Raw genomic sequence first — 20,773 nt, forward strand, 5'->3', positions numbered from 1 at the left:
CATTTTTAATTCCTTCAACTGTTTGATTGTGTTTTCCTGGAAATCTTTCAGGGATTTTTGTTATTCCTCTCTGTAGGCTTCTACTTGTTTATTTATGTTTTCCTGTGTTTCTCTAAGGTAGTTCTTCACATCTTTCTTGAAGTCCTCCAGCATCATGATCAAATATGATTTTGAAACTAGATCTTGCTTTTCTGGTGTGTTTGGATATTCAGCGTTTGCTTTGTTGTGAGAATTGGGCTCCGATGATGCCATGTAGTTTTGGTTTCTGTTGCTTGGATTCCTGTGTTTGCCTCTTGCCATCAGATTATCTCTAGTGTTACTTTGTTCTGCTATTTCTCACAGTGGCTAGACTGTCCTATAAGTCTGTGTGTCTGGAGTTCTGTAGACCTGTTTTCCTGTGTTCTTTCAGCCAGTTATGGGAACAGAGTGTTGTGCTTTCGGGCATTTAGTTTTTTCCTATCTACAGATCTTCAGCTCTTCCTGTGGGCCTGTGTCCTGCATTCACTAGGCAGGTCGCTTGGAGCAGGAAGGTTTGTCTTACCTGTGGTCCCGAGGCTCAAGTTTGCTCGTGGGGTGTTGCTTACGAGCTCCCCAAAGTGGCAGCAACCAGGAGATCTGCGCTGCCCTTTCCGGGAGCTTCCGTGCACCAAGGTTCCAGATGGTGATTGGTGTTTTCCTCTGGAGTCAGAGATGTGTGCAGAGTGCAGCCTCTTCTGGTTTCCCAGGTGTGTCTGCCTCTCTGAAGGTTTAGCTCTACCTCCCACAGGATTTGGGTGCAGAAAACTGTTTATCAGGTCGGTCCCTTCAGGTTCCGGTGGTGTCTCAGATGCAGCGGACCTGCTGCTCCTGGGCCCTCCTCTACGGGAACCCAGAGGCCGTATACAGTTTCCTCTTGGGCCAGGGATGTGGGCAGGCATGGGCAGTGTTGGTGGTCTCTTCCGCTCTGCAGTCTCAGGAGTGCCCACCTGTCCAGGCGGTGAGGTCTCTCTCTCACGGGGTTTGGGACCAGGGACCTGGTGAGGGGAGGGATCTGCGGGTTTTGGACTCCCACTAAAATCCAGAAGTGCCAGGTCCTAGAGGAATTTTGCCTCTGTGTTTCCTGAGTTCACTAGGCAGGTTGCTTGGAGCAGGAAGGTTTGACTTACCTGTGGTCCCGAGGCTCAAGTTTGTTTGTGGGCTGTTGCTTACGAGCTCTCCACGGCGGCAGCAACCAGGAAGATAATTTACCACTTTTATCTGCATTTTCATACATACATATATATATATATATATATATATATATATATATATATAAAATATAAACAAGATACTCATTCAAGAAAAATATGTCAACATGATTTTTTTTGTGAGTGCAGCAAACTTTATTGATTGTATTCAAGAAAGTAGGGAGGGCTCCCTAGGTAGCCTCCACTTATATTGAGGATCTGGGATGGAAATTATGAAGGAGATGCTCAGTGTTAGGGGCTTAGATGGGTTGGAGAGTCCTGAGCAACTGAGGGCCTCTCTCTTGCTCTCAATAATCTTGCTGAGCTGGTGTGGGTAGTCGAAGTTTTCTTACTTATTATAGGCCTTGGAGGCCATGAGGCCCACCACCCTGTTGCTGTAGCCATATTCAGTGTCATAACAGGAAATGAGCTTTACAAAGTTGTCATTGAGAGCAATGCCAGCCCCAGCATCAAAAGTAGAAAAGTGAGAATTGCTGTTGAAGTTGCCGGAGACAACCTGGTCCTCAATGTAGCCCAGGATGCCCTTTAGTGTTCCTCAGATGTCTGCTTTACCATCTTCTTGAGGTTATCATACTTGGCAGGTTTCTCCACAAGGCATGTCTGATCCACAACTGATACATAAGATGTAGGAACACAGAAGGGCATGCCACTGAGCTTTCTGTTCAGCTCTGGGATGACCTTGCCCTCAGTCTTGGCAGTACGAATGGATGCAGAGATGATGTTCTGGGCTGCCCCATGGCCATCATTCAACAGCTTTCCAGAAGGGCCATACACAGTCTTCTGAATGGCAGTGATGGTATGGACTGTGGTCATGAGCCCTTTCACAATGTCAAAGCTGTCATGGATGACCTTGGCCAGGGAGTCTAAGCAGTTTTGGTGCAGGAAGAATTGCTTTCTTGAGCAAGCTTGAGCAAATTGTCATATTTCTTGTGGTTCTCTTCCATCACAAACATAGAGGCATCAGCTGAAGGGGCAGAGATGATGACCCATTTGTCCCACCGTTCAAGTGAACCCCAGCCTTCTCCATGGTGATGAAGATGCCAGTAGAGTCCACGACATACTCAGCACCAGCATCACCCCCATTTGATGTTAGCAGAATCTCGCTCCTGGAAGATGATGATAGGCTTCCCATTGATGACAAGCTTCCCATTGATGACAAGCTTCCCATTGTCAGCCTTGATGGTGCCATTTGAATTTGCAATGGGTAGAGTCATACTGAAACATGTAGATCATGTGATTAAGGTCAATGAAGGGGTTGTTGATGGCAACAATCTTCACTTTGCCAGATTCAGTGAAGGCAGCCCTGGTAACTGGGTGCCCAACACCGCCAAATCTGTTCACACCCAACTTCAACATCTTGTCTATGGGACAAGGCTGGCACTACATGAAGAGATGTGGCTGTCTCTGGAACCGGGAGGATCAGAGAGCCAAAATAACTCTTTATGAAAGCTGGTCAACCTAAATATAAATTTTGTACAGTTATGCATCCATAGAAGCATGTTTTGTGTATATGTCTATTATTGTGTGTGTTTATGTATAGGTTTATGTTCACATGCCCATTTAGTGAAAAGAGGACAAGCATGGTTGGTTTTTTTCTCAGATTCTTTTCACCTTGTTTATTGAGACAGACTTTTTTATGAGACTGGCCTCAAACATGTAGACAAGTCTGCTGGACATTATACCCAGGGAACTGCTTGTCTCAATCTCCCCAGCATTGAGATTACAAATGTGCACTTCCATGCCTGGATACCCTTATTTGTGTTTTAAGAACTGGGTTCTGGTCTAGGTGCTTTCAAGGCCAGCACTTTTCCAACCCTTGAGACATATTTCACCTGAAAATTTAGTTAATGCCACATTGTTTGGAGGCATTTATGCTGGGCTTGTATACATGCATATTATTAATCTTTCTCTATCTTCAGCAATGAAAAATTGCATGATCCCACCTATTTTATATTAAATTCATTACAAAAAGTGTTCCAACATACTTATATTTCTCCAAGCAGTGTACAACTTTTTAGTAACATGATTTTTTCAATTTTCATGGTATCTTCCACATTTCCATTTTTCACATGTAAATCTGCCAAGTGAAATAAAATTCACATACCTATGGGACCACTGGGTTCTTCCTATAAAGTCAAATTTTAACCATTTCCCTTTTTCTTCCTCACTCTGTAGAATAGCTATTGTTCCAGCATTTAACTATAGAGATCACAACACATATTAATGTGTTCTGCACTCCTGGGTCATTTCTCTTCTCCCTGTTGGAAGGGCCCATTCACTTCAAAGGTAAAACCTGTCTTTGGAGGAGGAAAAGAAAGAAATGTCAGAGATGAGCTTGAGTCTACGGTTAGGAGGTTCAAAGAATACACAAAGTAATGAAAGCATAGGATGAACTATAAAGAGATGAATCAGTGAGTTTAATGCTTGATGTATAAACATGAAGACTTAAGATTGGATTCCCAGGTAAAATGGCCTTGGGATCCTGCTTCTGTAATTCCATCACAGGGGGATGAGAAACAGAAGCAGATATGCTAGAAGCTCAAGGGGCAACTCGATGTAAAGGGTGGGTTTAATACTTAAGGCTGGCCTCTGATCTTCACATACACCATTATATGTAAGTACATATATTCTCATACACAAGCATACACAATTGCACATGCACATCATCCAATAAGTAGAGATACTTCAACAACATGTCAGAAGGAAAGGGGCCTGTTGTCCAGATCTCAATAGAACACTCATAGTTCCTTCATCCCTGCTTTTCCTTACTCAGCTTATCAGTACTCATAAGAAAAAGAGGCACAGCCCAGAAAGAGAGAGAGAGAGGGAGAGAGAGAGAGAGAGAGAGAGAGAGAGAGAGAGAGAGAGAGAGAGAAAGAGAACCTTGAAAAAATAGTTCTTATATGTTTCTGGCTGCTTGCTTTACAGCACATGATGTGTCTTTATGCTTCAGTGTTTGATCAGTGTTATCCTTAAAGTATACCTATTCACTACATGCTCAGGAAAGCATGCTTCAAAACACCAGCCTCTGAAAGCAGAAGAGCTAGGATTTTGGTCAGAATTTTTTTTCTGATCTCAAAGCTTAGATCTAGAAGATTCAATCAGCAACTCCATCTTGCTTTAGTCATAGTGTTTCATCACAGCAAGAGTAATCCAAGACACCCTGCTTCAAGATTGACTTTCCTTCCTACTTTGCACGTAACTAAAATTATTTGAAAAAGGAGCCTGAATTTTACTCACATTCTGAGAAAAGGTTAAATGCAAATAATTCAGGAAGATTGGAACACTGTCTCAGTAGCTGGAAGAGTCAATAATAAATGGAAGACCATCCTCAAAGGTGATGATATAAGAGAGAAGAGAGAATGTCACTGTGATGCAATCAAGTGGTATGGATAGGAACAGAGATAAAATCAGGTAGAGACAAACACAAGGAACCGTCCACACCATTCTCTGCAACCGAGGAGACTAAACATAGGGAGAATGAATAGGAGCTTTTAGAGATAGTAAAAGGGTGCAGAAACATTTCTGCTGTTTTTTTGTTTGTTTATGTATTTATTCATTCATTCAGCAGTAAGGAAGTCTATATTAGAGTCTCACCCAGTTTAGACAAATACTCTGCGATAGAATCATATTAGCACAAAGTGTGTGTGTGTGTGTGTGTGTGTGTGTGTGTGTGTGTGTGTGTGTTGTACTACTTCTGTGTCAGTGTGCACATGAGGGGTTTATTGTAATGTGAACATGTGTGTGTAAACACTTTACCATTGGTCCATCTTCTTTCAAGTCATTATTCTTACTAGTTATTCTTAATCTTCAAGATACAAACATTTGACCATTGTCATCTGCTCTTGGTTATATTGGAAATATTGAGAAGGTAATACAAAAACCTTGGCCTCATAGCCTTATAGAGTTTATATCATGATTAAAAGCAGTACACACACACACACACACACACACACACACACACACACACACACACACACAATCAACATGTAGACTTTCTTAGCTTAGGTGTCTCCAGAAGCCAGTGCTGATTCTCCTTGAAACAGAACCACATAAGCTTATATGGTCTTCGTGCAGCTATGTCTTACTTCTAGTGAGACACTGATCCTCTCTGGTCCCACTTTTGAATTTCTCATTATCAATTTTACCTTAAAATCTGTTGAGAATATGTAATCGTATTTATGTGTTTATGTTTATAGTAGTTTTAGACAGAATTTTGACTCAAATTACCCAAGTAAGCTTTGAATCCAGAAGCCCCTCTGCCTTTTGACCTCCCAAGTCTATGGTATTGTAGGCATATGCTCCCATACCTGACAGAGGTAGAAGATTCATTGGAAATCACAAAAAGGAAATATTTTAGCATAATTGCCAAGTGAGTCTATAAATGGGTACTCATCATTCATGTAATTTCACCTAGCCATCATATTTTTTTTCCGGAGCTGGGAACCGAACCCAGGGCCTTGCGCTTGCTAGGCAAGTGCTCTACCACTGAGCCAAATCCCCAACCCTCCTAGCCATCATAATTAACCAAGGAAAAGAGTCTCTGATTTATGACTTCTTTATATTAGTTCCAAAATAAATCTTCCAGCACCATTCAGTTTAGAATTCATAAGGTCACTGACACCAGTCTGCTGAGGGATTACAAAGCACCTTGTCATGTGTCGGGATTGCTGTTTTGATGTGTAGAAAGTAAATTTTTCATGCCAACCACAAGGCTATAAAATGTTGGAGAACAGGTTGTCTTCTAGTTTTGTACTTCTTCCCTGTACCGCAAAGAAAATCAGACAGTGTCTATGAGACTGGTTTGTATTTCTTTCTCATGACTGTTTCAAGTAAGACTTTCAACTCAACTGAACTTCATCTTTGGAAAACAGAGTGCATATCAAAATTTCTATGAGTCATTGTGAAGAGCAAAATTGAATCTTCTCTCCAGTTACAAAATCTTCATGCCTATATTAAATGTTAGAGTTTTCACTTGTTTTCCTAGACTACTTAACTTTAGTACTCTTTTGGATGGTATTTACCTCTCTTTGCTTCTTAATGCATATGTTAATAAAGACCACATTGCTATGGTAGTTTGAATAGTAATATACTATTAATCATTATTATCACAATAGGTACCCATGATCTGTATGAGCAAACTTCTAGGTTAGTCAGCAGGGATGTATAAAAGTGAGAAATTATTTCATGATTCAAATGCAACGATGATTGAAAAGCATAGGAAAATGCTTCACTTAATATTGCAGTTGTGTTGGAATCAAAAGGAACTGAGTTAATCCCATGGCCAAAATAAAAAATAAATAAAGTTAAATTGATATGGCAGTGTGCATCTATCATTCCAGTGCTGAGGTAAGGCAGAGACAAAATGGTCCCTGGAACTTACTGGCAGGCAGCCTAGACAAAGGCAAAAGCTCCATGTTCAGTGAGAGATTCTGTCACAATAAAATAAGGTGAAAAACTGTTAAGTAAGACATATAATGTTGGCCAATGGACTCTAAATTAATCTTCACAAGGGTGAATTCACACATATGAACACATTCAATCTTATACCACACACAGACACACACACAAACACACACACCCACACAAACATGCACAAATCTTGTAAAGGATGCAGATATGAGTGGTAGGTACCTTCACATATAACCTTGAGGATATAGCTGGGAATACAGCATAGCCATATGGAACACTTACTAGATCAAATGTCCCCCTTTAAAAGCTAATATTCTGTAACCGAAAAAGGAGCTCATTTCAAGATTATCCATGAATAAAAACTATTTGGCATGAGAACCTGCTCAATCAACAGAATCTTGGTTTTAGCATAGAGAAGTACAAATGGAATTTGTTCCCAGTATTCACTTCTCTCAGCCTGTCTCTACATAGTTACAGAATTAGAGTATTGTTGATGCCTGTGCTATCAGCAGGGCTGCTATTAATTAGCCATACCCCACCAAAAACTGGAAATATCAGTAGGTTTCATATATATATCCATAGTTATTTTGTGAAAGTATTTTCTCCAACTATCCTCATTTGCATAGACTGTTAACTGTTATATCATATCTTCTGAAACTATATATTTTTTGGTAAAATGTTCAGTAATTAGCTGGGTATTTTGGTTCATGCCTTTAATTCCAGAACTCAGGAGACAGAGACAACCATATCTCTTAGGTTAAGGACAGCCTGGTCTACAGAGTCAGTTTGACGACACCCATGAATACTTTGAGAAACCCTGATTGGAAAGCAAAAAGCAAGCAAGCATGCAAAGAAATAAACAAACAAATATTCAGTGCTTTACTAATTGCTGTGAGAAAATATCTAACAAAAGCATTTAAGGGAAAAGCATTTATTTTGGTTTGCATTCTGAGGGCACTGAGTGCCTTGTTGGTTAAGACATGGGAGTAGGAGCATAATACAGCTGCCCAAAGGTCATCTGTACTCAGGAAACAGAGGTGAATGCTCATGCTCAGCTCCATTTTTCCTTTTCACTGTCCAGAATCTCAGTCCATTCAAGATGCTGCACATTTAGAATAACTCTCCCCATCATTTCTAATCTAATCTAGAAACTCCTTCACAGAGGTGTGAAGGAACTTTTAGATCCTATCAGATTGACAATATTGGCCATCAGGAAATGACTATAGCTGCTTTTGCTTGCACTCTGGACATTTCATCTTCTTACAGAGCATCCTACTGCCAGTCCAACATTCAGGTACAGATTTTAATTCAAACTTGGGTAATCCATACTTGTACACTTTAGTGGCTACGGTCTTACTTGTGTGTGTGTCTTTTAATGTGTTTAACAACAAATGCCAATATTAATTTATATTTTCTGACTGAAGTATCATAAAAATTTGAACATTGATAGTAGTCTGTCTTTTCCTGTGGCCAAAAAGCACATGCTCCTATGTATGCCAGAGGACTACCTGGCTCTCATTACTCAGAAGCCACTCACTTTGTTCCACCCACTTTGCATTCATTGGCCTGACATAAGCTGGCCAGCAAAGGTGGGAATCTAACTTTCTTTACCTCCCCAGTACTGGGGTCAAAAGTACCTCCTTCCTTTACACCCTGATTTTTCATGGTTGCTAAAGGTATGGAATGCAGGTCTACATGCCATGTATATAGAACAAGCACCTTACCGTGAGTTAAGATACCTCAACAAATCCACACATGAGTCCTTAGAAAGTTTTACTTTCATTATATTACTTTTGGACCTTCCAGGTTTTAAAACTTCTTGACAACTCACGTTAATGACAGAAATGTCATGCCAGCCCAGTTAATACTCAAAAGAATTGGTATCTTGTGTCAGTACATCCTACCAAGAGCTTACCTACTTCCTATTACTTACATTCCAAAACCACAGCCCAAGTTAAAAAGTATAAAACCTAAGTATTAGCATACATCACCATGTTTTATGGTCTGAAAATGGCTGGTAAATCAAGATATATGGCTATTTTCAAATTGAGATCATTGAATTTATTCAAAATAAATCTTTGTGTCTCTTCACTAATTTAAAGACAGAAAGTGCAAAAATTCAACAGAAAGAGTCTTTCACTCAGCCTCAGTGGTATAGGTTTATGTATAGTGAAATACATCAGAAAGGAGGACAGCTTGACTGATGATGGTTTAGGCATGTGGGCAAGATGTAGACTCTTGGGCTTTTTACAGCCATCAAATTCAGACTTTTTACTGTCTCCTTAAATACAGCAATAATGTGTTTTTTTCTTTCCTGTTAATGTGGGAAATTTCCTTCAGAAGCATGCATATGGATGTTGACTGAAATAGCTATCCTGTGAAACTGTTAATGCAGATGTAATTTCATTCAACTGGAAGAAGGGTTGCTTCTTTTGGTATGTTTCACCTCGTGGTATTAGGCTCTGGGGGTAACTCATTAGTAGGGAAGTAGAGCTTCCCACCTTGCTAAAATCTAAATAGTTCAAGATAGCACTATATATTTTTAAATATTCTTACTCCTACTGAAAAGAGTGCACATACCATGGAATTCATGTCAAAAAATTATGGTCACTGTGTCCTTTAAGTTGAATGTGGATCCAGGATATTAAGTCAAATTTTAAGGTGTACATTGCAAGCCTCTTTATCTAGCATCTCACCAACCAAACAAGATATAAAAACAATAACTCTACCTGAGCATTATTTTCAAGTTATAAATGAAAACAAGTACAGATTCCCTTTTTATTCAAAGAGGAATTAATAGCTATCTAAATACAAAATAAGCTGAATATTTTACTTTTATCTACTTTGATAATGAAAAGATTTAAATGTTTATAATTGAACAAAATAATTGTTTAACTAGTATTTAAGTTATCAGATTTATCAAAAATATATTCAAAATCATACATTTTAACGTATTCAGTTGCACAGAGTAGGACATTTTGCTAAAGTCAACATCTTTTTTTGAAATCAAAATCAGGCATAGATATGTTCTACTTATTTTCTGTACATGTGCATGTTCATGTGTGTAGGCAGATGTGTATGTATTGGTGTACATACACATATGTACACGTATATTGAGATGCTAGAAGTCAAACTTGGATGATGTCTTCAGAGAGTTTGTCACCTTGACTTTTGAAATTGTCTCAGTTTGATCAGACTTGTCAGCTAGGGGCCTAAAAACAGCAAATCAGCCCATCACCAGTGCCAATCCTTTGCCACAAATTACAGCTTTGAAATTTGTAGCAGTGTTCTTATTACAGTGTGTATGCATATCCATGTTTCATGTAATTCATGTGGACATCAAAGGAGAACCCATGAGAGTCAATTTTCTTATTCCACCATAAGGTGAAAGGGGTCAAATTCAGGTCCTTAGGCTTGGCAGCAATTGCATTTAGCCATTAAGTCATTTGACTCCACACTTTTATATGTATCTTGTTAACTCAAGTCATAATATTCATGCCAAGGTTTTTTGCCAAATGAACTGTTGCCCTGCCCCTTGTTCTTTTTCTTATAAAGCCTAGATGTTTATAAGTACTAAGTCTAAACTTTTACAAATAAATGGTCCTTTCCACATCCAACCTTGGAAGCACTGTTGTATTTTTTTTAAACATCTCTTATTTCCAGATAAAAATATATTTGTCTTGCTCACTTTACTCTTGGAACAATAGTGGCAGATTTAAAGTAGAAATAAATTATTTTGAAAAAGGCAGAACAAACTTTACTTCTTTATGTTTTGACAGCAAAATTTCCCATTTGGAATCAAATTGCAATTGTTATATAAGTAACAGAGGGATATTAAAAGCCAAGACAAGAAATAGAAAACTCTGCCCACATTTGATAATTTTCTAGGATCTACTACTTTTGAAGAAAATACTCTTTGAAGGCCATGAAGATGATATTACTGGGGGAATGAGAGTTTGTGCTCACCTTTGGGTCTTTCAAAGAACCTGGTAAATGAGCTAATGCAATTGTGATTATTAATGGGAACTAAACGGTGAGGTAGTTGTGAGGTAACAGGTTGCCAATTCAGCATTTATCACTCCTGTGGCCAGGGTCCTAGCATTAGCTCATTTACCAGGTTCCTTGAAAGACCCAAAGGTGAGCACAAACTCTCATTCCCCCAGTAATATCATCTTCATGGCCTTCAAAGAGTATTTTCTTCAAAAGTAGTAGATCCTAGAAAATTATCAAATGTGGGCAGAGTTTTCTATTTCTTGTCTTGGCTTTTAATATCCCTCTGTTACTTATATAACAATTGCAATTTGATTCCAAATGGGAAATTTTGCTGTCAAAACATAAAGAAGTAAAGTTTGTTCTGCCTTTTTCAAAATAATTTATTTCTACTTTAAATCTGCCACTATTGTTCCAAGAGTAAAGTGAGCACATCAGGGTTAACAGGCTGAAGTGATGCATCCTAACTACACGAATTTAAAGCAAAGGTGAAAGAAGACATCCAATGTTCTTAAACATAATCATAAAAGTAGGTTTTATGACAGACAATAGGGGCTGTGTAAAGAACGATGTCTAGGAAAGTTGGGACTTCCAAGTTGGGTTTAATTTTTTAATCAAGATTGCCACACAAAAGTGAGGTGAAGGTTTTCTTCCCAGACCTACACCTTGGTCTCCAGATAGTTTCACAGGTGGCCTCTTAGGCTTCCCAGTCTCCTGTGGCACAGAGGTCTTTATATAGATTTATGATAACATATTCCTTTGGCATGTTTGGTAAGGATGCCAAGAAAAGTAGTGGAGGCAAATCATTTCGAGGCCATGGAGATAAGGGTGGACCTCTATTTCCTGCAGAGTACCACTCATTTTTTTTGACGTGAAAGTATAGAATGGAGACATCAGTAAAACGTGAGCCACTAACGTAGTACTGAATGTTAAAACTTACTAATAGTTTCTGAAACATGCTTTCCGAAATGGAACAAAAACAAACTAGTAGCCCCCTTCAAACATTGTAGGCTTATTATATCTTCACCTTTCCCACTGATGCCTGGAGATGAGACCTGGTGAATTGAAGTCTATGGAAGTCTTTCGTGCTGTGAAAAAATAACTGCTTTGCAGGCCAAGGTTCTGCCCTAGCATTTTAAGTTCTCTCTATATATTAGTTTCTCACTGCTCTGGCTTGATATCTGACAGAAGCAACTTTGTTGATTAGGAGTTCACTTGGTACCCCTTTGAGACTACAGTAGAGCATGATGGGAGGCAGCTAGCCACTTTGCATTGGCAGTTGGGAAACAGAGACATAAGTGCTGGAAACCAGGTGGTTTTCACTTCTCTCCTTTGCTCCAGAAACCTAGCTTGGGTAACTTCTCCCTCTTCAATTAACTGTTCAGGAGCATGTACATAGATATACTCAGAGTTGTTTCCATAGTGATTCTAGATTCAATCAGGTCAACAGTGAGGGTTAATTATGGCACCATCTCAGTCACTTTTCTTTGTTCCTCGCTTATTCTGTTTTATACCCCAAGATGTTAAGCATGGAGAAGAATAAAGTCAGGATATGTGTGGAATATTCCATGCCTGCCACAGCAACTGGGAGAACTTACTTTTTTTTTACCTACAGAATTCTGTGTCTCCTGTTCTGGTTCTCTGGTTGGCTCTGTTGTCCTGGCATCCTCCCTGTCTCTATACAAGAGTGAAGCCCCCTGTTTACTGTCTACTGTGGTCTGTCAGAACCTAGTTTTTCTCCATCATCCCATAATTTGGAGACAGCATCTTTGTTCTATTTTCATAGTTGGAAGCATCAGCTAGTAGGCATACTAGTACCCTAATGGATATCAATATGCCATATATTTTATACTCAATGTGTCAGAACAATACTTTGCACCATACCCTACCTGCCAAGCTTTTATATCCTCTCAGTTGTGGCTATTCCGTTTCACTGATTGTCAACCTCTAAACCTCAGAGCACATCTTGCTTGTTGTCCACTTCCTTTTGTGAACCACACAAAATTACTAAGGAAATTACATTAGCTCTACTTCCAACATATACACAGAAGTTTGTCCTGTCTCCTTTATCCAGTGGTTGGTAACAACTTCTAGATTTGGTTTTTATTTTCTTTTGCCCAGATTAGCATACAGCTGTTTCAGTGGCTTCTGGTTTCCAGTGCCCGGTTCTACCAGTTGAGGGACTCATATCAAATAGATTGTGATAGACCTCTTGGTGGGTTACAACTCAAAATGAGTCCCCTGCAAGGGTAGGCATGTTACATTTCAACCCTCTCACTCTTAGTCACATCAGCTAGAGTATGCTGAGGTCCCTTCAGCAGTCCAATGACTACATGTTCTTTTGTATGATCTGATCCCATCCTGACTACCCTACATAAATGTGTCTCATCCCTTGCTGCTTTCAACACTGATTTCCAACCTTGTCTTTTCATTTTCTCTCAGCATGGCAATTCTTTAATGTGCATGATATGTGCTTAAATCAGTTACTTTTCTCATTGTTGTGAAAAAGTGCCTGACAAACAGAACTTCAGAAAGCAAAGGTTTATTTTGGCTCAAAGTGTGAGAACTTTGGTATGGAATGGAGGGGGCCATGTGAAGCTCCTTGTCATATTGCATCTATAGTAAAGAAGAGAGGTCAATGCTGATGTTCAGCTCACTGCCTTCTCTTTATTCATCCCTGGGTTTCAGAGCATGCCATGCTGCTACGTCTAGGATATGTCCTTTCACCTCAATCAACCCAGTCTAGAAGCTCCCTCATAGGCATGCCCAGATGTTTGCTGAGAAATATTAGATTCTCTTGAGTTAACAGATCATATTAGCTATCACTCTAAAAATTACCAAATGTTAAACAGCTTAGAACAACAGAGACATTGTTCCCCAAGTTCAGAGCACATTAGAAATCAAAGTGGTGGAGGTAGGGCCATGGTCTTTTCAGAGGTAGTAAAGAAGCACACCTTTTCTTTTCTGTTTCTAGTAGTTCTGGACCTTCTCTGACTTGGAGAAGTCTAATGTTGATCCTTCCCTCTGTCCTTCCTCATCTGCCTTCTGTTTGAGTGGGTCAGGGAATGTCACTTTCACATTCCCACAATACCTCACCTCAACTTGACTAAACCTACATGGAATATTTCCAAATGGGCTGCATTCAAAGAAAGAATGTTGAACTTCAACATCTCTCTCTCCCCACATACCACATGTCACAACCCTCTGTGTGTGTGTGTGTGTGTTTGTGTATGTTCTTATATTTGTGTATTTGTGTTTGTAACTGTGTATCTAAACACTAGAAGTCAACATAATGTATCGTCCTCAATCACATTTAGCCTTATTTAGTCTTATAATCACCAATTCATATATAGTCTTTTAGAGTACCAATACAGCAGGTCATCAAGTCCCAAGAATCATCCTGTCTCTACATCCTATGTTGGAGGTGTACATGAACAATGCCCAGCCTAAGTTCAATAAAGATATTAGAAATTGAAGTCAGGGCCTCATGTGTATATATTAAGAATTTCACACACTGAACTCCTAACATATGGATTTGAAGGTCACAAAATTGAACCAGTGAAATCCAGTTGCTAATGCTTAGATACACTGTTCTTACTTGGTTTTAAATGCAAAGTGGAGAATTTTAAACTGGAATTTCTGCCTCTTTTAACATTGTTACGTCTAAGCATAAAAAAAAGGGGGGTAGTCAAAAAGCATTTTGTGAATGGAATAGAAAAGTCGAAATAGCAGGCTATTTTAAGAATGAATGTGACATGAAACTATAGATGATGCCTTGGACACTCTGGCTCGTCTTCTGAAAAAACCAAACACATTATGATTTAGAAAAACACCAAGATACTGACCCTTTCATTTAGCAAATACTACTTCACTGGATACTTAGGGGATTCATGTTTTGTTTTAATGATAGCTTTTCTGTATTTCATAACCTGTCTGTAAAATTTAAATCTAAGAAGTAGCCTCTGCCATCTACTGACATAGATGTGATACAGAAAGCAAGAAATCTAAGGGAAGTTTGTATTACGCTTTAACATGATAATTATGAGAAAATTATACGCATATGAGGTTTGAGGATTTAAATTCTTGCCTTGACCTATCCAAATAAAGGATAATAACCCATAATAGTAAGCCAAATATTCTTATTTCAGGGAATTCATCATAGTAACAGAAATGAAAATAGGATGAGACTTTTCTCCCTTTTTGGCACAATAAGAAAAATTAATATATGGGTTACAAATGTTATTCACAGTGTTCTAATTCATCAGAAATTGTTTAGAAACTATGGAAGAAGCCCTAAAGCCTTGAATCATGACAGAAATTACAGTCACACCAATAGACAAATGAGTAAGTTATTGAAAGGAATTTCCAGAAAAAAAGAAAAAAATTCAAAATGTATAAAAAGCATGTTTAAATGGCTCAGTCATACTTAAAATCAATAATGTACATTTAAACAGTGATAAGAATTGCTGTGAGAAGAAGCACAAAACTGTAAAATATAGGGAACAGGCATGGGCTAGAGGGTCACCTGGAGTTAACGGGAAGAGACTGAAACTTCCTGCCACAGTGAAAACAGAGTTAAGATGATTCAAAAAGAGATTACCATGAGAACACATTTGCAGCTTTTTTGTGAGCTGAGACAGGCATAAGGCACATATACTCTACCTGTGGACAGACATTGCCCAGTGCAGATCCTGGGGTTAGGAACTGAAATGCAGAAGTTACTCTCTCTCACAGATAAGTCACCTTGGCCTCATATCATTGGAAGTTGTCTTACAGGCTAGATGTTAAAGAAGAAACCATAATCCAGTGAAAACTGAAGTTGTGGAATTAGAGAGATGACTCAGTGTTTAAGAGTTGTTGCTGTTCATCTAGAAGACATAAGTTCAGTTCCTACTATCCATGTCAGGTAGCTCACAATTGCCTATAGAACCAGCTCTAGTGGACCTAACACCCTCTTCTGGACACCACAGATACATACACACAAACACAGACATATACATGAGCACATACATATACAGAGAGAAACAACGTACACACAAAGAGAGAAATACAGCAGATAGACTGATGGACAAACATATACAAATGTACACAAACACACACACAGAGAAATACACCCCTCAAACAAAGACACATAAAATGGAGACAGGACACAGAGACACAGACACATAAAAAGGGAGACATATGCACTTCAAGCTCTCTCTCTCTCTCTTTCTCTCTCTCTCTCTCTCTCTCTCTCTCTCAAACACTTTGAAACTAAAGCTTAAAAACTTCAAAACTAAAGCTTAAAATAAATAAATAAAAAGAAATAGTCTAGTTTGATCCAAGCTATCATTTCTTCTTTGCTTCTCTATAACTTATTTCAACATTTACCTTTTTCTGCCTTAAAAATTAGTAATGTGACGTATAAAATATGTATTGAATTTAGATAGATTATATTTAGTGTCCATTTCTTCTTAAAGTGAACATGAACCTTAATAAAACTTGCAACATATTTTTTCTTGATCAATGAATAATAACTTGTAAAATGCACACACAAGGCAAGAAAAAATTGTCAAGCTACATGTACAATAGCTTGAAATGCTGAAGACACTACCTCTGATAATGAGGTAATGGGTGCTTTTCTTATGAGAGACCTTGGTATTAGATTGTGTTTTTAGATGCCATTGTACATAGAGAATATTGCCAAATTTCAGCTATTTTTTGTTTGTTTTGTTTTGTTTTGTTTTTACAGTTTCCTCTGAAAGTGAATCTCAACACATGTACCTTCTACAAACCACATTTATATTCAAAATTGTTGGTGTAGTAGTCTGGGTAAATGACAGGGAGCAAGTGTCTCAGACTTCAAATCAACTCATAAGCATCTACATATTTTCTGTGTATGCTCATACATGTGCAGGAACATGCCTGTATCAGTATATATTTAAGAGAGTGGACATATCTACACTGAATGTAGAAGCACAATTGTCTTCTTAATCTCTCCTTTTCATAATAAACTTCTAATTTAATGGCCTAAGCACATACAGACTCTTATGTTTAACCAAGGGCGTAGTGTTTGCCTTTCTGCTTCTAGATTATTATACTTATCACCATGATTTCCAGTTCTATCCATTTTCATGTCAATCATATAATTCCACTTTTATTCACCATTGTATAGAACTCTTTTGTATATATAGACCCCATTTTCTATACTTATTCTTTTGGTGATAATTAATTCAAACTGCTCCAATGTCCTTGCTGATTATAAGTAGTGCTACATAAACAAAGGTATGAAAGTGAATCTGTGGATGCTGGCTTAGATTTCTGGTAGTTTAACTGGATCTTATGCTGGCCCTATTGTTACACGTACAAGGTATCTCCTTGTTGATTCCCAGAGTGATTCTAACTGTCAATATTCCTGCCATAACTGTGTAAGGGCAACTTCACCATATTCTTGCAAACATTGTTGTGTTGTTCATGACAACACTTACAAGGATGATATGAAATTTTAATAAACTTTCAATTTATATTTCCCTGATGACAGAGGATGATAATCATTTTCATAGAGTCTATGACAATTTAAAACTTTTTAAATAGCCATTCATTGATACATTTATTAGTTTGATGATCTGATGGATATTTGAAGATTTTAAGAAAGCACTTTGAACATGTCATCATTAATGTTTGTCATATACAACTCTGATAGTTCCTGATCACTTTTACCTTGCATAGAATTAAAATCACCAAGGAAACACATATCTGGGTGTGTCTATAAGGATATTTCCAAAATATTTAACTAGGTAGAGAAGACCCACATTAAGTGTGGCTGGTGAAGTTCTGGACTGAATAAAGAGGAAAAATTTAGCTAAATACTAGCATTGTTTTGCTTCTACCTCCTGATACATACTTTGTGATAGACCTCCTCACTCTCCTATCTTTGTGGGCCCTCTTGTGATATGGTCTGTACCAAAAACTGGAGCCAAATAAATCTATTCTTCTATAAGTTTCTGTCTGTTTGGTGTCTTGTCACAGCACTAAGACCAGGAACTAACACAATGATATTCTGTTTTAATGTGCTAAACTATTTGCTAATAATAGATGTTTAGATATTTTATTGGATATAAAATTTTTATCTATTGAACTAATTATCAATATTTCTCTCTTGACTTTTTATTTTGTAAATAATAATACATAATATTCTCTGTAAAAGCATTCTTGTCATGTTGATTGATTCTTTTAGGTTTCCTTTCCCTCTCTGAGAAAAGTTTATTTTTCATACAGTTCTCTTCCAGGCACCAATCATTTTAAAAAATGTTTCTCAAAGCATTTTGCCATTATTAATATAAACCTATTCAAATTCTTAACTATATTGAACTCTTTGTACATAATAATACACAACATATTTATTTTACTTTTTGTCAAATTTTTGTAGGACACATTATGTAACCTGGATATTGTCCATTGTCTAGACAAACAATATACTGTTGTCAAAAATGGGAGATTGTAAATGAATCTCTATATAAGCAGTTGGCAGCAACAAAAAACATACCATGGGGGAATCTCTATCCCTGAACTCAAGCAGTATTACAGAGCAATAGTGATAAAAACTGTATGGTATTGGTACAGAGACAGACAGACCAGTGGCACAGAATTGAAGACCCAGAAATGAACCCACACACCTATGGTCACTTGATTTTTGACAAAGGAGTCAAAATCATCCAATGGAAAAAGGATAGCATTTTCAGCAAATGGTGCTAGTTCAACTGGAGGAAAGAATATAGAAGAATGCAGAATGACCCATGCTTATCACCCTGTATAAAGCTTAAATCCACGTGGATCAAGGACCTCCACATCAAATCAAATACACTCAAACTAATAGAAGAAAATGTGGGGAAGAATCTCGATTTGGGCACTAGAGAAAATTTCCTGAACAAAACACCAACAGCTTATGCTCTAAGGTCAAGAATCAACAAATGGGATCTCATAAAACTGCAAAGCTTCTGTAAGGCAAAGGACACTATTGTTAGGACAAAATGACAACCAACAGGTTGGGAAAAAATCTTTACAAATCCTACAACTGATAGAGGCCTTATATTCAAAATATACAAAGAACTCATGAAGTTAGACTGCAGGGAGACAAATAACTGTATTAAAAATGGGCTGCAGAGTTAAACAAAGAATTCCCAGCTGAGGAATGCTAAATGGCTTAGAAAAACCTAAAGAAATGTTCAATTACCTTAGTTATAAGGGAAATGCAAATGAAAAGAATCCTGAGATTTCACCTCACACCAGTGAGAATGGATAAGATCAAAAACTCAGGTGACAGCAAGGCAAGGATGTGGAGAAAGAGGAACACTCCTCCATTGCTGGCGGGACTGCAGACTGGTACAACCATTCTGGAAATCAGTCTGGAGGTTCCTCAGAAAACTCGACATTGAACTGCCTGAGGACCCAGCTATACCTCTCTTGGGCATATACCCAAAAGATGCCCCAACATATAACAAAAACACATCCTCCACTATGTTCATAGCAGCCTTATTTATAATAGCCAGAAACGGGAAAGAAACTAAATGCCCTTCAACAGAGGAATGGATACAGAAAATGTGGTACATCTACACAATGGAATGTTATTCAGCTATCAAAAACAATGACTTTATGGAATTCGTAGGCAAATGGATGGAACTGGAAAATATCATCCTGAGTGAGGTAACCCAATCACAGAAAAACACACACTCATTGATAAGTGGATATTAGGCCAAATGCTCGAATTTAACCTAGATGCACATAACACATGAAATTCATAAAGGATGACCAAAATGTGAATGTTTCACTGCTTCATTAAAAGTGGAACAAGAATACCCTTGGGAGGGAATAGGGAGGCAAAGTTTAGAACAGAGGCAGAGGGAACACCAATTCAGAGCCTGCCCCATGTGTGGACCATACATGTACAGCCACCAAACTGGATAAGGTGGATAAAGAAAGAAGTGCAGGCTGGCAGGAACCGGGTGTAGATCTCTCCTGAGAGACACAGCCGGAATACAGCAAATACATAGGCGAATGCCAGCAGCAAACCACTGAACTGAGAACCTGATCCCTGTTGAAGGAATCTTAGAAAGGACTCAAAGAGCTTGAAGGAAGGGGCTTGAGACCCCATATGAACAATAATACCAACCAACCAGAGCTTCCAGGGACTAAGCCACTACCCAAAGACTATACATGGACTGACCCTGGGCTCCAACCTCATAGGTAGCAATGAATAGCCTAGTAAGAGCACCAGTGGACAGGGAAGCCCTTGGTCCTGCCAAGACTGAAAGCGCAGTGAACATGATTGTTGGGGGTAGGGTGGTAATCGGGGGAGGATGAGGAGGGGAACACCCACTGAGAAGGGGAGGGGTAGGGGTTAGTGGGATGTTTGCCTGGAAACCTGGAAAGGGAATGACATTTGAAATGTAAATAAAAATACCCAAGTTAATAAAGATGGGAAAAAAAAAAACATAGCATGGCTATTTTCAGTCTCAGACCTTACTGAGATATTTCTCTTCCTTCTCCCCCAGCTTACATCTTTTGTTTTTTAAAGTTTCTGAGCTGTTTCATGTATGGACAGATGGGGTCCTGCTTGGTGGTGTATAAGAACATGTGTCTCTATGTATGTGGACACTAGAGTGACATTCCTTTGGTGCCTTCTACTTGGGATGTGGCACAGAATATCACAGTTTTACTTTGAACTCAACAATGAATTGTGGGTGCCATGTCATCTCTAAGAATGAACCCCCAAACCCAAGTTCTGAGATTCCAGCTACAAAAGTATACTTGCTTTTTCCATGTGTGTTCTAGGGAATCAAACTCAGTTACTTGTGATTCTGAGGCAAGCACTTTTCTGACTGAGCCATATCTTTCAATCCCTTACAATGTAGTGTCTGTACCCTAAATGGATTGTGAACTACAAGCCAAAGGCATAATTTACCCACTAGCTTACCTAGTTTCCATGTGACTTACCTTTGTATGCTGACTGTAACTATTCCTTTCAGCTCTCCCAAAACTTTCATAGACTTTTGTTCTCTGGCTTCAATGTTTTGTCATCAGTTACAGTATACCAGAACAATGTTGAGTGTCTCCCTTTGCTCATATCCCATTCCCTGAGTTCCAGATTTGACTAGTGCTGTGGGTAC

At 38.5% G+C, this 20,773-nt stretch overlaps 1 protein-coding gene and 1 long non-coding RNA gene across 8 annotated transcripts in view; one reads left to right on the plus strand and one right to left on the minus strand.

The window, feature by feature from the left end:
• Cntnap5a (contactin associated protein-like 5A) overlaps positions 1–20,773 on the plus strand; it is a 1,008,100-nt gene that overhangs the window by 190,369 nt on the left and 796,958 nt on the right. The gene's annotated exons all lie outside the window — the stretch shown is intronic.
• LOC108352511 (uncharacterized) overlaps positions 10,676–20,773 on the minus strand; it is a 203,153-nt gene continuing 193,055 nt past the window's right edge. For all 3 annotated transcript variants that reach the window (XR_005492306.2, XR_010056951.1, XR_010056955.1), the window contains one exon: positions 10,676–20,763. This is a non-coding gene — a long non-coding RNA (uncharacterized LOC108352511). The remainder of the gene's footprint in view (positions 20,764–20,773) is intronic.

This window comes from Rattus norvegicus, chromosome 13, assembly GCF_036323735.1.
Source record: "Rattus norvegicus strain BN/NHsdMcwi chromosome 13, GRCr8, whole genome shotgun sequence".
In the NCBI taxonomy this organism is placed as follows: Eukaryota; Metazoa; Chordata; class Mammalia; order Rodentia; family Muridae; genus Rattus; species Rattus norvegicus.